Source organism: Hypanus sabinus, unplaced genomic scaffold (assembly GCF_030144855.1).
Source record: "Hypanus sabinus isolate sHypSab1 unplaced genomic scaffold, sHypSab1.hap1 scaffold_246, whole genome shotgun sequence".
Lineage (NCBI taxonomy): Eukaryota > Metazoa > Chordata > Chondrichthyes > Myliobatiformes > Dasyatidae > Hypanus > Hypanus sabinus.
The window spans coordinates 156,360-168,523 of NW_026780581.1; positions in this window are offsets into that span (position 1 = coordinate 156,360).

The following is a 12,164-nucleotide window of genomic DNA, read 5'->3' on the forward strand; positions in this document are numbered from 1 at the left end:
ACTGATCGGGTGACCATAGCAGGACAAGAGTCCGAGCCCTTCCTTGTACACACAGGGGTGAGGCAGGGGTGTGTGCTAGCGCCAGTGCTCTTTACCATCTTCCTCCTGTGTGTTGCCAAGCCTCTCCACAACGAGACTGAAGACAGCAGCGGTGTGCCAGAGGACGTCAGATCAGATGGCAACCTCTTTGACATCAGGCGGCTCCAGGGCACCACCAAACTCCATAGAGAGCGGGTCCTGGAGCTGCAGTATGCAGATGATTGTGCTCCTGTGGCCCAGACTCCGTAGGATCTTCAGACTGTCCTTGCTGTGGCGGTGAGAGCGTACAGCAGGCTGGGGCTGACTGTCAATACCACCAAGACAGAAGTGGTTTGCCAATGGAGTACCAGTGTTCCACCCACCCTACCTGCCTTCACTGTTGGTGATGAAAAGCTGTCAGTAGTTCCATCTTTAAAATATCTGGGCAGGATTCTATCTGAGGATAGCGGCATTGACAACGGCATCCGGAGCCGCATTAAACTGGGATCAGCTGACTTTGGGAGACTTCGGCGTGGAGTCTTTCAGAACAGGAGCCTTCGTCCCTCCACAACGGTCGTTGTATACCAAGCGGTCTGTGTCACCACCCTCCTCTATAGCTGTGAAGCTTGGGTAACCTACAGCCGTCACATCAAGTCCTTGGAGCGCTTCCACATAAGCTGCCTTCAGCGCATCCTGGGAATTACTTGGCGTGAGTTGGTGCCTCACATTGAAATACTGGTAAAGACCAACTGCAGGGGTATTGAGGCCATTATCACCCAGCGTCAGCCGCAGTGGCTGGGGCACGTGATAAGGATGTCCCCATGTCGGCTACCCCGCAGAGTGTTATACGGCCAGCTATATCATGGTCGACGCTCAGCTGGAGGGCCGAAGAAGCGCTATAAGGTTCAGATGAAGAATGATTTAAGGAGTGCAAAATGAGACCCGAAGACCTGGAGGATGTTGCTACTGACCGTATCACTTGGCGACAGCTGTGTAGGGATAGGGTTCGTATTCTGGAGATGAAAAGAACAACCAGAAGACAGCAGAAGAGAGCCAGGAGAAATGCAGCCATGGTTGCCATGATTACTACCACGACCACATGTACATGTCCCACCTGCAATAGAGCTCGTGGGTCCAGGATAGGACTGTATGGTCATCAAAGATCTCACGGTTAAAGGAGTGTATGTCGTCATCAGATCTCGATGGACAACAGAGAAAGAACGATGGTGTACAGTGCTGGGTGTGTACAGGACCGTGTGCTCACTGAACAGCGCTGCGAGTTTTATTGTTCTGCGTCCTGGCAGTGTAGGGCTAGATATTGTAAGGTTCACTGTCCCTGCCTTCAAATGTTGACTGTGCTTGAGCAGTGACATATGCAGGACATGTTTATACCAGAGACAGACCATTCCCTTCCCTTGCAGTACGGGTCAGATGTTGTTAGAATCTCTGTCGTTACAGTACGGAGCCGGCAGTTTAAACATCATATTTAACTGCATGTGGTCTGTGTCTCACAATGTACTAAATTTCCCCAAAGGACTTACCCATAGAAATGGTCAGAGAGACTAAATAGCACTTATCTTCAGTATCAACACCCAGAGAACATCACCAGACCACCTTTCTCATCACGCTTTCCTCTTTGTCCTTTTCCTTAGTGAACACCAGCATTCATTTTCTACCTCGCGTGCTAAATCTGGCTCCGGGAATAAGCTCCCACCTTTGTCCTAGGGTGGTCCTGTCCTCCCCCACTGTACTGTTATTTTCTGTGTATGCATAAGGTGACTTAGGATTCTCATTGATCTTCCTGAATGACGACATTTCCTGGTCACTCTTCACTCTCCTGATTCACCGTTGTTTTCTTGCTTCATGTTCCTGCAAGACCCTGTCCAATTTCATCTTCCTCGTCCTTACATAGTACTCCTCTTACATGTTTAAACAAATAAGTATCTGTCATCACCCTCAATCCCTGACCATCCCTGTCCTTCTCTACCCTCCTCACAGGGACAGAGAACTACTAAATTCTGACCGGCTGGGCTGTACGGGGCTCCCACATGTCAGACATCAGCCAAACTCAGCTCCATCCAGTAACAACCTGTAACATCAGCTCCCAGACAACTCTCTGTGACACCTGCCCAATTCTTCCACAACTTTACAATCATCGACCTGCAGGTCCAAACATATTCTTATCAATAACCATCCGAAACCCTCCAGAATTAGGATCCATAAAACTTTCCCAATTAAACTCCAATCATCTTGCTAGTTCATTTCCCAATACCATGACAGGTATGTCTCCCTCCATGGTGGACCAGCTGCATCCTTTTTCTTGAAACCTTCCTGATCACACCAAAAAAAAAATGCCCCATCTGCTCAATACTACTTACTGACCTGTAGCTCTGTGTCCCAAAGGCCCCTCCACATGCCACACGATACAAATCGTCAGGGTTGCTCCAGTAAGCTTCCCCGTGAGAGTATTACATCCCCTTCACTGTAACCAATCCCTGTTACACCAGTCCCACATGTCCTGGAAGAGAGCCCAAAGACCTGTGTTCCTGATGACCTCCCTCTTGCCCCAAATTGTTAGACACACATTTAAGTGTACCAGCTTACCATATCTTACGTCGCAATCATGTGGCACCTGAAATAATTCTGAAATCATCACCCGAGATTTACTTTCTAACTTTCTGCACTACTCCTTAAGTTCTCTTTGCAGGACCTTATCTTTCTGTTGTTAGTTCTAATAAGGAACATGGCCTCTGAGTGTTCACCTTACCCTTTCAGAATGGCCCGTACCTTCCAGAGATCCTTGCACATGGCATGATCGGAGTAACGCATCATCCTGCAATCTCAGTCATTTACACACATGTTCCTGTCTGTGCATCCGCAGAAAGTGTTTGATACTTCTGATTCATATCTTTCCATCCCCGTATTTATGTGTTTTCTAATAGCATGTTGCTAATTGTAGGGTTCTCAGTAATATTAACTGTAATGTTAACTGCTAATTATAACATAGTTTTTTTGAAATGTTATAATGAAATGGCTTCTCTGCAATGTTAACTATGAGGCAATGTTCCGTCTCCCTCTCTTTTTTCTCTCTGTCTGTCTCTCTCCCTCTCTATCTCTCCCCCTCTCCTCTCTCTTACTCACGGGGCCTTAGTCGCTTCACTCTCTTTCCCTCTCTCCGTCTCTCTCTCTCTCTCTCTCTCTCTCTCTCTCTCTCTCTCTCTCTCTCTCTCTCTCTCTCTCTCTCTCTCTCTCTCTCTCTCTCTCTCTCTCTCTCTCTCTCTCTCTCTCTCTCTCTCTCTCTCTCTCCCTGTCTCCCTTAGGATTTCTCAGTCGATGCACTGCCACTCTTTCTCTCTCATTCTAGTTTCTCTGCCTATCACACACGGCCATTGCCTCGCGCTCAATCTCGCGACATATTTCTCGTGTCCTATCCGTCGCGCGCTCTTCCTCACGTGGTCTCCTTCGCGCCGTCTCACTCAAGCCATCTCCCTCGTGCTCCGTCCCCCTCGCGGTCTCTCATTCTGTCGCTCTCCCTCGCGCTCACCATCGCCCGCAAATTCCCCCTCACGCCCTCTACATCACTCTCACTCCAGCGTCGTCTCCATGGTTACCTCTCCCTCGCGCTCCCTCCCTCACGTGCTCACCCGCGCGCCATTTCCTCACGATGCCTCATTCGCGCTCTCCTTCGCGCCCTCAGCCCTCGCGCGGTCTCCGGCTCGCGCTCACTTTCTCTATCGCTCTATCTCGCACTGAGAGACGAGTGAACCTAACGGTACTTTGTCTTCAACTGTAAAACAGGAAAAGTCTCTCACAGGAAGATAGTTAAAGAGACAGTGAGAAGGGAAACCTACAAGTAGAGAAGGTGGAGAAAAAGAAGGTGAAGCAAAGGGCGGGTTTTTACGAGAGCAGGAATGGTTACTGCAGACAAAACTAAACTCCAAGATCGGGCAGTTTTGTCAGAACCGGGAAGCGGGGGAAAAGATTCGCCTCAAGCTTCAATTTAACAGGGCTGGACGTGAGATATAAAGGGGATTTCTCTGGGATGGGAAGGCCAGTGATGCCGTCGGGATCAGCTGTGAGCAGCTGTTCTGTAACTCTGAGGCACCACACACAAAACGGGAATACTGTGTACAGCTGACAGGACTCTGATGAAGGGTCTCGGCCCGAAACGTGGACAGTTCATTCTTCTCCGTAACTGCTGCCTGGTCTCCTAAGTTCCTCCAGCATTTTGTGTGAAGAAAGGAGTAAAGAGTCGATATGTCGTGGCGAGACCCTTCATCAGGATCTGATTTTGTGCGTGCCGTTTAGTATTTCGAGCGAATGCATGTTTGTTTTGTTACTCTGTTCATCACATTGTTTTTCATGTTGGGCGATAGAATAGGGAGCATGAAGGCAGTTGAATTGTAATTTTTTACAGCATTTATTTCGAACACTTCATGAGTTTCAAAATCCGAGTCAACGGGTAATTCACCGCTTTCTTTAGTTCCTCTCGGAATTTGCTCTGAGTCAGGGCGTAAATACACGTGTTGATGCAGGAGCTGAGAATCTGCAGCATGTCCGCTGTGTGGCCTGTGATGTAACCTGGATCCGTGGCAGAATTAGTATAACTCCTTGAAATCCGTCTGTAGATATAAAATACCACGTATGTTGCCCACAACAATAAGAAACTACTGGTTATGCTGAAGAGCAAAACGATGGATTTGTGTCGGTTCTCCATCTCCCGGTCCTTGTCATTCTCGCCACTCTTTTGTCCCCGGAGCCTCCTGCGGGCTCGACTGGCCACTAGAATCCGCCTGACAGTCAGAATATTGAACAGCAAAATCAGAAAGAATGGGATACAAGGACACAAAATGAGGTGAAACATCTCAAATGCCGCCCATGATGGAGAGCTCCTGTATCTCGGTGTATGAACACAACCCCAGGGAACACCATCGATTATTTCAACAGGCCCGTATATAAATCCCCAGGGGACCGTCTCCAAACAGGTCAACACACTCACTGTCCCGATAACCACTGCTGCCGTTCTCTCGGTGCAATATATTGTTTTCAGCTTCTCACAGCAAATAGCCACAAATCGATCGACGGTGAAAGCGACAGTCAGCCAGACCGAAGTCACAGTGCTCGCAAAAATCAACCAGAGACCGAATCTGCACGCAGGAGTGATCCGCAGGAATGATCGCGGAAAATAAATCATTGCAGTCCACCTCAGCAGTGGATGGGAGATAACAACCATGAGATCGGCCGCGGCCATTCCCACCAGGTAGCGAGTGATACATCTGGAGAGACCGCATTTTCCCCGGGACAGGATCACAATCGCCACCAAGTTCGCTGGAAAAGAGACGGGGAACAGCAAGCTGAGAAAATACAGAGCAGAAGCCAGTGCAGCAGTTTGAGTGGTGTTAGGAACGCAGCGGCAATGAATATGGAACTGAGAGAGGGTTTAAAACAAATCCCAACATTCATCAATCTCTGCTCAAAACTTAGAAAAATAAACAAACGACTAACTTAACCGGAAGTTAACAAGAAGGCGGCACAAATATTCAAACTTAGAAACCGTTCCTAAAGACTTCTCATACAAGCACAAACTTAAAGTGATAAATTTAAAAGTCCATGTGATTTATACAGTCAGTAAGGAGAGACTTCCCCAAAACAAGCGATTCCTTCGAAGTAACGACGATCTGCCGATCCCACAGCCGGGAGATGCCTTGTTCGCAGAAATCACGAGGAAGTAAAAGGAACTGACCTTTTGACTGGAGGGTGGTCACTGCACAAGCCTTCCAGACCTTGCAGGGGTTCAACTAAAATGTGCATGTTGTGGTGACCCACTTTCTGCGCAGGCGTACCGGCTCACAAATAGCCAGCACGCGGGGGGAGACTTTGGTAATGCGGAACCGATGTCATTTCCGCCCGGAGAGGGCGGGCGCTAGGGATCTAAATACCAGCACCGCGAAGTTTGAACAATCTAGTCTCGAAACGACTTACCTACCAATTCCTGAACGATGTAAAAAAAAGGGCAATCATTCCCAAGTCGCTGAACGACATTAACGTTATCCAATCATTTGAATTCGGATAACTCCTGTTATGCCTTAACTCTCTGATACTGGACTGCAAGGGAAAAATAAACGGGCAACAAGCAGAACCCGTGGAGTCGCCACACATCCGACCAATAACAACAACGGTGCACAAAAAATAAAACTGAGAACGACATCACAAACCGCGGCTTGGTTTAAATACGGTTTAAAACATGCCATCACTCCACGGTCACTCCAAGTCTGTGTTTGGATGATCATCCCACTCACAAGAGCATTACATCATCCCACTTCTCCGTGTTCAGACTGTGAGCAAGCAACAGGCGACCCGGCAATATTTCCACTTTATTGTTGCATTTAGCGGTGGGAGGGTCGAGAGAGGGCGCGGAGCTCGGGGAGTCTGAGGAGGAGTTTACACAGTAAAATATAGTCCATATGATCTGAATAACGATCCCTTTCTGATGTGCGAAACGTGAAGAGGCAGCGGAAAGCTAAAACCGGGTAACTACCTCGTCAGAGTTAATACTGGATGGAACATTTTCTACCAGCGTCCTACGCGTGAAATGAATAAATCCGGACGCTGATGGCGGGATTCTTCCATTAGACAATCATCAACTTCCATGCCGATCTCTGTCAGCGACAGAACAGCCGAAGGACGGAACAAAGACAGGAAATGCTAGGACTACTCATCCAGGCAAAACAGAGTATGTGGAAAACCAGTTAAAGTATCTCCCCTCAGAGAGACCCCTGACACGAGTGTTGACTGGTTTCTCTTCCCATTCAAGCTGCTCGGGGCTCAGTGTTTCCAGCTCTCCTCGAGTTTGTTTCCTGTTCCTGCATTTGCCACCTCACTGACATTACAACAGAGCATCGACTGATTCCAACAGATACAGCGCAGTCTGACACCACCTCACAGACAGACAGGACACCTCCCACTGAATCCATCACTGGGAAGCGGGGCAGAGGAATTCAAACTTGGCGCCGTAGTCAGGTGTTTGTAACAGTGAATATAATATAAAACATCTCACTGTATTGATAACTATGAAACACTACAGTTAATTGGCTTAGCAACAACTTCTTTCGCTTTGCATCCAGTCACATCGTAGACATTCATTAAACATCCACAACAGTTTCTCCGTACAACACGGAACTCCTCACATTTGCTACCAGTCAATACTTTATTGTTGCACCGAACTCTGAAAACCGCTCACATAGAAATGCAGACAACCAATGGATGTAATCACCCTTATTAACACAATATTTGCAAATGCTGTGCAGCTCCTACAGGAAGAAAAGCACAGACTCACGAACATCCCCTTGTTGATCACAAACCTCTGCCTGGCCTGCTCAGTCCCACAGAAATAGTCCGATTCGGTGAATTCCTGCAACGGTTTGTTTTCAGATCCAAGTCCCAGCATCTATAGTCCCGGTGTGTCCACTCCATTCTTGAAATGCCGAATGCCGGCACTGGAAAGTGACAGTTTAAACCAGCGACAGAATCAATCGCAACACTGGAATTAAACTTCAACATCCACCCACGGCAGCGGACACTGCGGCTTACCGGGAATTCCAAAGGCTGAAATCAAAGGATAGTAAACTTCTTCTATCCGCCAGATGACTGGATACACCATTTCAGTGAGAATCTGTGAATTCTGTTACTCCTGAATTCACAGCTCCGGCTGACAGCTGATGCATTCCAAGCGGCCCTGATTTATACAGAGGATCTGTCTCCAGGGATACGGTTATACACCTCACTAACTTGTTTCGTTACAGTTGCTTGAACAAACACTTTAATTTGTTACCATTGTCTCTAATGTAAATATTGGAGCCATTGGAGACAAATGCATCAAAACTCTTTGCCATTACATCAGCAGTGTCTCTGGTGGAAATAGGCCGGTAGATTTAATTTCAAAGACTGAGCTTTGTCACGGAGCAGCCACAATTTTCATCTCTGAAGGGAGCCCAACTGCACTGACCAATCCCGACCTTCGTCCCTGAAGTTTCCCATTTTGAACTGACCTTCAGTCCTTCAGCTTCTTCCTGATGATACCCTCTCTGTCTCGCTCTCTAACATACACACACACACACACACACACACACACACAAGAAATAGTTGTACAATTGTATTTCGATGTTGTAGTGACTGTCCTGTATTGTACATTCTATTTATTGTAAATTACTGTAAGTTGCACATTTAGATTGAGACGTGACATAAAGATTTTTACTCCTCATTTACAGTATATGAAGGATTTAAATAATAAAGTCAATACAATACAAAACACACAAGCAGAGATCCGGACAAAGATACAATAGAGCAACCGAGATTAGGATTGAAACGGTCAAATGCGCACGCTGCTAATGTAGAAAAACGAGAACATTTGCAGATGATGGAAAGCCAAGACAACACAATGAATTCTGCATTTTATGTGATGTGACATTCTTTAATGGGCATCTCAAACCTCATCAGATGTCAAAAGGAATTGAGTAGAGATATTTCAATCTGCAAAGAAAAATGCTTACAGGAATAAAGACAGCACTTGAAATAGGCAGATGAGTGGATGCAGGAGATAAGACTGCGTAGATTGTAAAAACACGAGAAGATCTGCAGATGCTGGAAGTCCAAGGCAACACAGGGAACTCTTCTGAGTTCCTCCAGCATCTTGTGAGTGACGTCGCTGATCTAATAATCTTCAATGAGCATCTCAAATATGTCAAATGTCTAAAGAAATTGACAAGAAATATTTCAGTCGGCAGATTAATGAGCAGCGCGGTTAAATAATAAAAAGATACTCGAATTGGGAGATAAATAGATCCAGCGTGGCTGGAAGTAAACGACAGGGAAACAAGAGTGAGATAAAGCATCAGGTGGGAGAGAGAAAAGAGAAAGAATGTCAGCGAGAAACCAGTGGTTCGATTGCAGGATTGTGATGCCCCTGCTGTATCTGCTAGTCACTGGTACAATGTGAGAGTGCGGGCTTCATTCTGTACCTGTCAGTCTCTCGTAATGTGCAATTGTGGGGTTCATTCTGTACCTGCCAGTCTCCTTAATCAAGGCCCCACATTGTATATTTATATTTTTACGGTCCCCGTAACTGGGTGTCACACCAGCAGAGAAAGAAGTATACGTTGGAGTCTGGTGGAACTATTTTCAAACAGTGTTTATTAGTAAAATATACAAATCAGTATCAACAATGCAAATATATAGATAATACGCGTTAGCAATGCTAAACCTAAAAGAGTGCGTAAAATAATAATCAATAGTAAACAAGCTCTATCGATGACTAGGGGATAATGAATTGTCGGATGTGATTATAAAGTTCAGTTCAGTTCATACGTACTGGGGTAGATGTTGGTCGTGGTATTGTAATCGTTGGAGAGAGAGCGAGCAAACAGTAACAGCTAGAGTCAGGCAAACCTTCCTTTACGTTCTTGATCCGTCGAAGTGTTGTGGCCATTCAGGTATGACCCCTCTGTCCTTCAGCTGGACCGTTATTCTATGGTGGACTCTTCACCCAGGCAAGGGCGGGCACACACACAAGCCCCCATCGGCCCTGCTACATTACTCTGAGTTAAACTGACCGATCCTTTGTTCGGTCTCCGATGCCCCACACCTTCCCGTGGGTTCCAACACTCAAACAGTGCTCACTAGTGTGTCTCCTGGTGTGTCTGAGGGGTGTCTCCCCAGGCCTCACTTTTATCCCTACTCACGGGGTCTCAGGAGTCAATCAGGTTTGAATGGCTTAGCCCATCAAACCAGCCCACTCCGGCTGTCCACTGAGGAATTTTACTGAACAGAATTGTACCAAGAAAACAGTCCGCTCCGGAAAGCCGTAAGTCTTTCAGGGGTTATAATATTGTGGGTCTGCCTTATCTGAAGCAGATGTTCCAGTCCCAGTATGTTTTCCCTTTGTCTCTCTTTCTCTCTCATTAGCAGCGTGGTAACAGTAACAGTTTGTGATTCTCCCGGGGGAGGGGGGCATGGGCAACTCTGTACCCTTCAGCCCATCAGAGTTGTTCATCCTTCATTACTATATCAAATATTTCTACTTCCTGTGTGCAATATTTTACATTTACTTACATTGAATTTCATCTGCCCACATCAGAATTTTGTTTAGATCGACATGTGTTGATTCTGTTGTGGGAATTTTATTAGCCTATCTCTCGAATATTATGTAATCTGCAAACTTAACTAGATCAAATAGTTCTGTGCTTATCCATATCATTAATGTAAATTAAAAACAAGCGGCCGCAAAACATATTCTTATGGAACCCCACATTTAACATTTTCTGCCTGTGAAAATGATTCCCTCACCATAACTCATTGTTTTCTGTTTTTTAGCCAATTCTACACACATTCGAATGCCATACCCTGAATCTCTACATCCTGTAATTTGGTTATTAATCTTTTGTGGCGTAACTTGCCAGAAGCCTTCTGAAAGTCCAGGTACATTTTTACCTCTTTAGCTCGAGGTAAATTTTTACCTCTTTATTGTTGTCATGAATTTTCGCTGACTCTTCTAAGATCTCTCAGTCACTTTAAGCAACTTTATTTTTGTCTGCACTTACTGGCATATTGCTGAAATCTTTGAATGTGAACACTTTAGCAAAATAAGAATTAAGAGTATCTGCTATGTCCTTCTCTGCATAATTTAATACCCCACTGTTATTCCAAATAAACTGATCTTCCCACTTAAAGTTTCAATACGACTGAGGTATTGACAAAATCTCTTGGAATTAATCTTAGCATTATCAGCAATATCCTTCTCAATCCGAATTTCCCACTTTACGAGAGTTCTCCTATTTGCATACGCCCTAAGGTTAAAGTTTATCACTTCTTTTTTTTTCTGTATTCTGTATATAGATTTCATGCGTGTATACAAGGAGCAGTATCCTGCTCGCCTTTGGACTCCGGAAGGAAACCGGTGTGGTCCCTTGGCCAGAAAGAATAACTGTCTTCAAATCTGTGAGTTGAAATGAATCAAGGACAGTGGAAGCGGTCTTTGTTCTTGCCGTGTGCTTGGGGGATGGAGTCTGCCATTTTGTGCAGACACTTGATTCTCCATTTTGTGAGCTCGATATGCTGGACTTATTAGTGTTTTAAAGAAGATATAAAGACTTCAGGTAATCTGCTGGACTGTGTTTCCAAATAAGGAGTTGTTTGTGAGGTGTTCTTTGGTTGGCTACAACATGCAGACTTGTGAATGCCTGAGGTGATTCAAGCTCATTGCTGACTGAGAACAAAGAGCCATGAGTCAGCAACTGTCCCTTGATGGGAAGAGGACAATAGATTGATGCTGGTATGGACCAGAGCCAATGACCAGGTGTTAAAGGCCAGACACATGACCTGCAACCAATGACACGGGAATGCAAAATTTGAATTGATAAGCAATGGATATAAAAGTGGATGCTTTGTGGGTGCTGGTGGCGAAAACTTCGAAGAATAATCATTGCAGACACAAACGAGAAAAACCCTGCGTGAACACGTGGAGGGAGAGTCGGGACCACGAGGAACAAGGAGCGCCTGGCCAGCGTAAATTCCTCCGCCCGGGTAATGCCTTTGCTATTCTTTGAGTATCCAGGAGAGTCAGGGGTACTTAGCAGTTGTGCGCACAGGGTATTTAATGTATGAGTTCACGTATTTGTTAGTTTGAACAATAAGGGTAATTGTCAGTAAATACCGATCTCTCTGTGCCTCACTCAGAATCGTTGGAAGAGGTAGAAGTGGCCTCTCTCTCTCTCTTTTCCAACAGAACTGGCGGCCCTGGGTGGGCTCGTAGTTGTTGAGTCAACACGAGACTCGAGCCGGACCACGTGGGTGAGAAACTGAGAAATCGGGGCTGGGTGACTGGTTGGTAGAGACCAGATGAAGAATTTAGGGAAATCTGCACGTCCGAAGGACTTGGATAGTTTTGATTGGAGGGAATTCCTACAGAAGCACGTATTGGGGAAATGGCCACAATACGGGGAGTGTGCTGGACACACCAGCGGTAAAGGCGTCCGAGGGAAATTGTCGGACAAGGAATTTAAGCGACTACTGAAGCCAGCAGCAGTCGCCTGCCTCATTGAGGAATTTATAGAAGCCGATGCTGAGAGAGATAAGTTAGCAGACGAAAACAA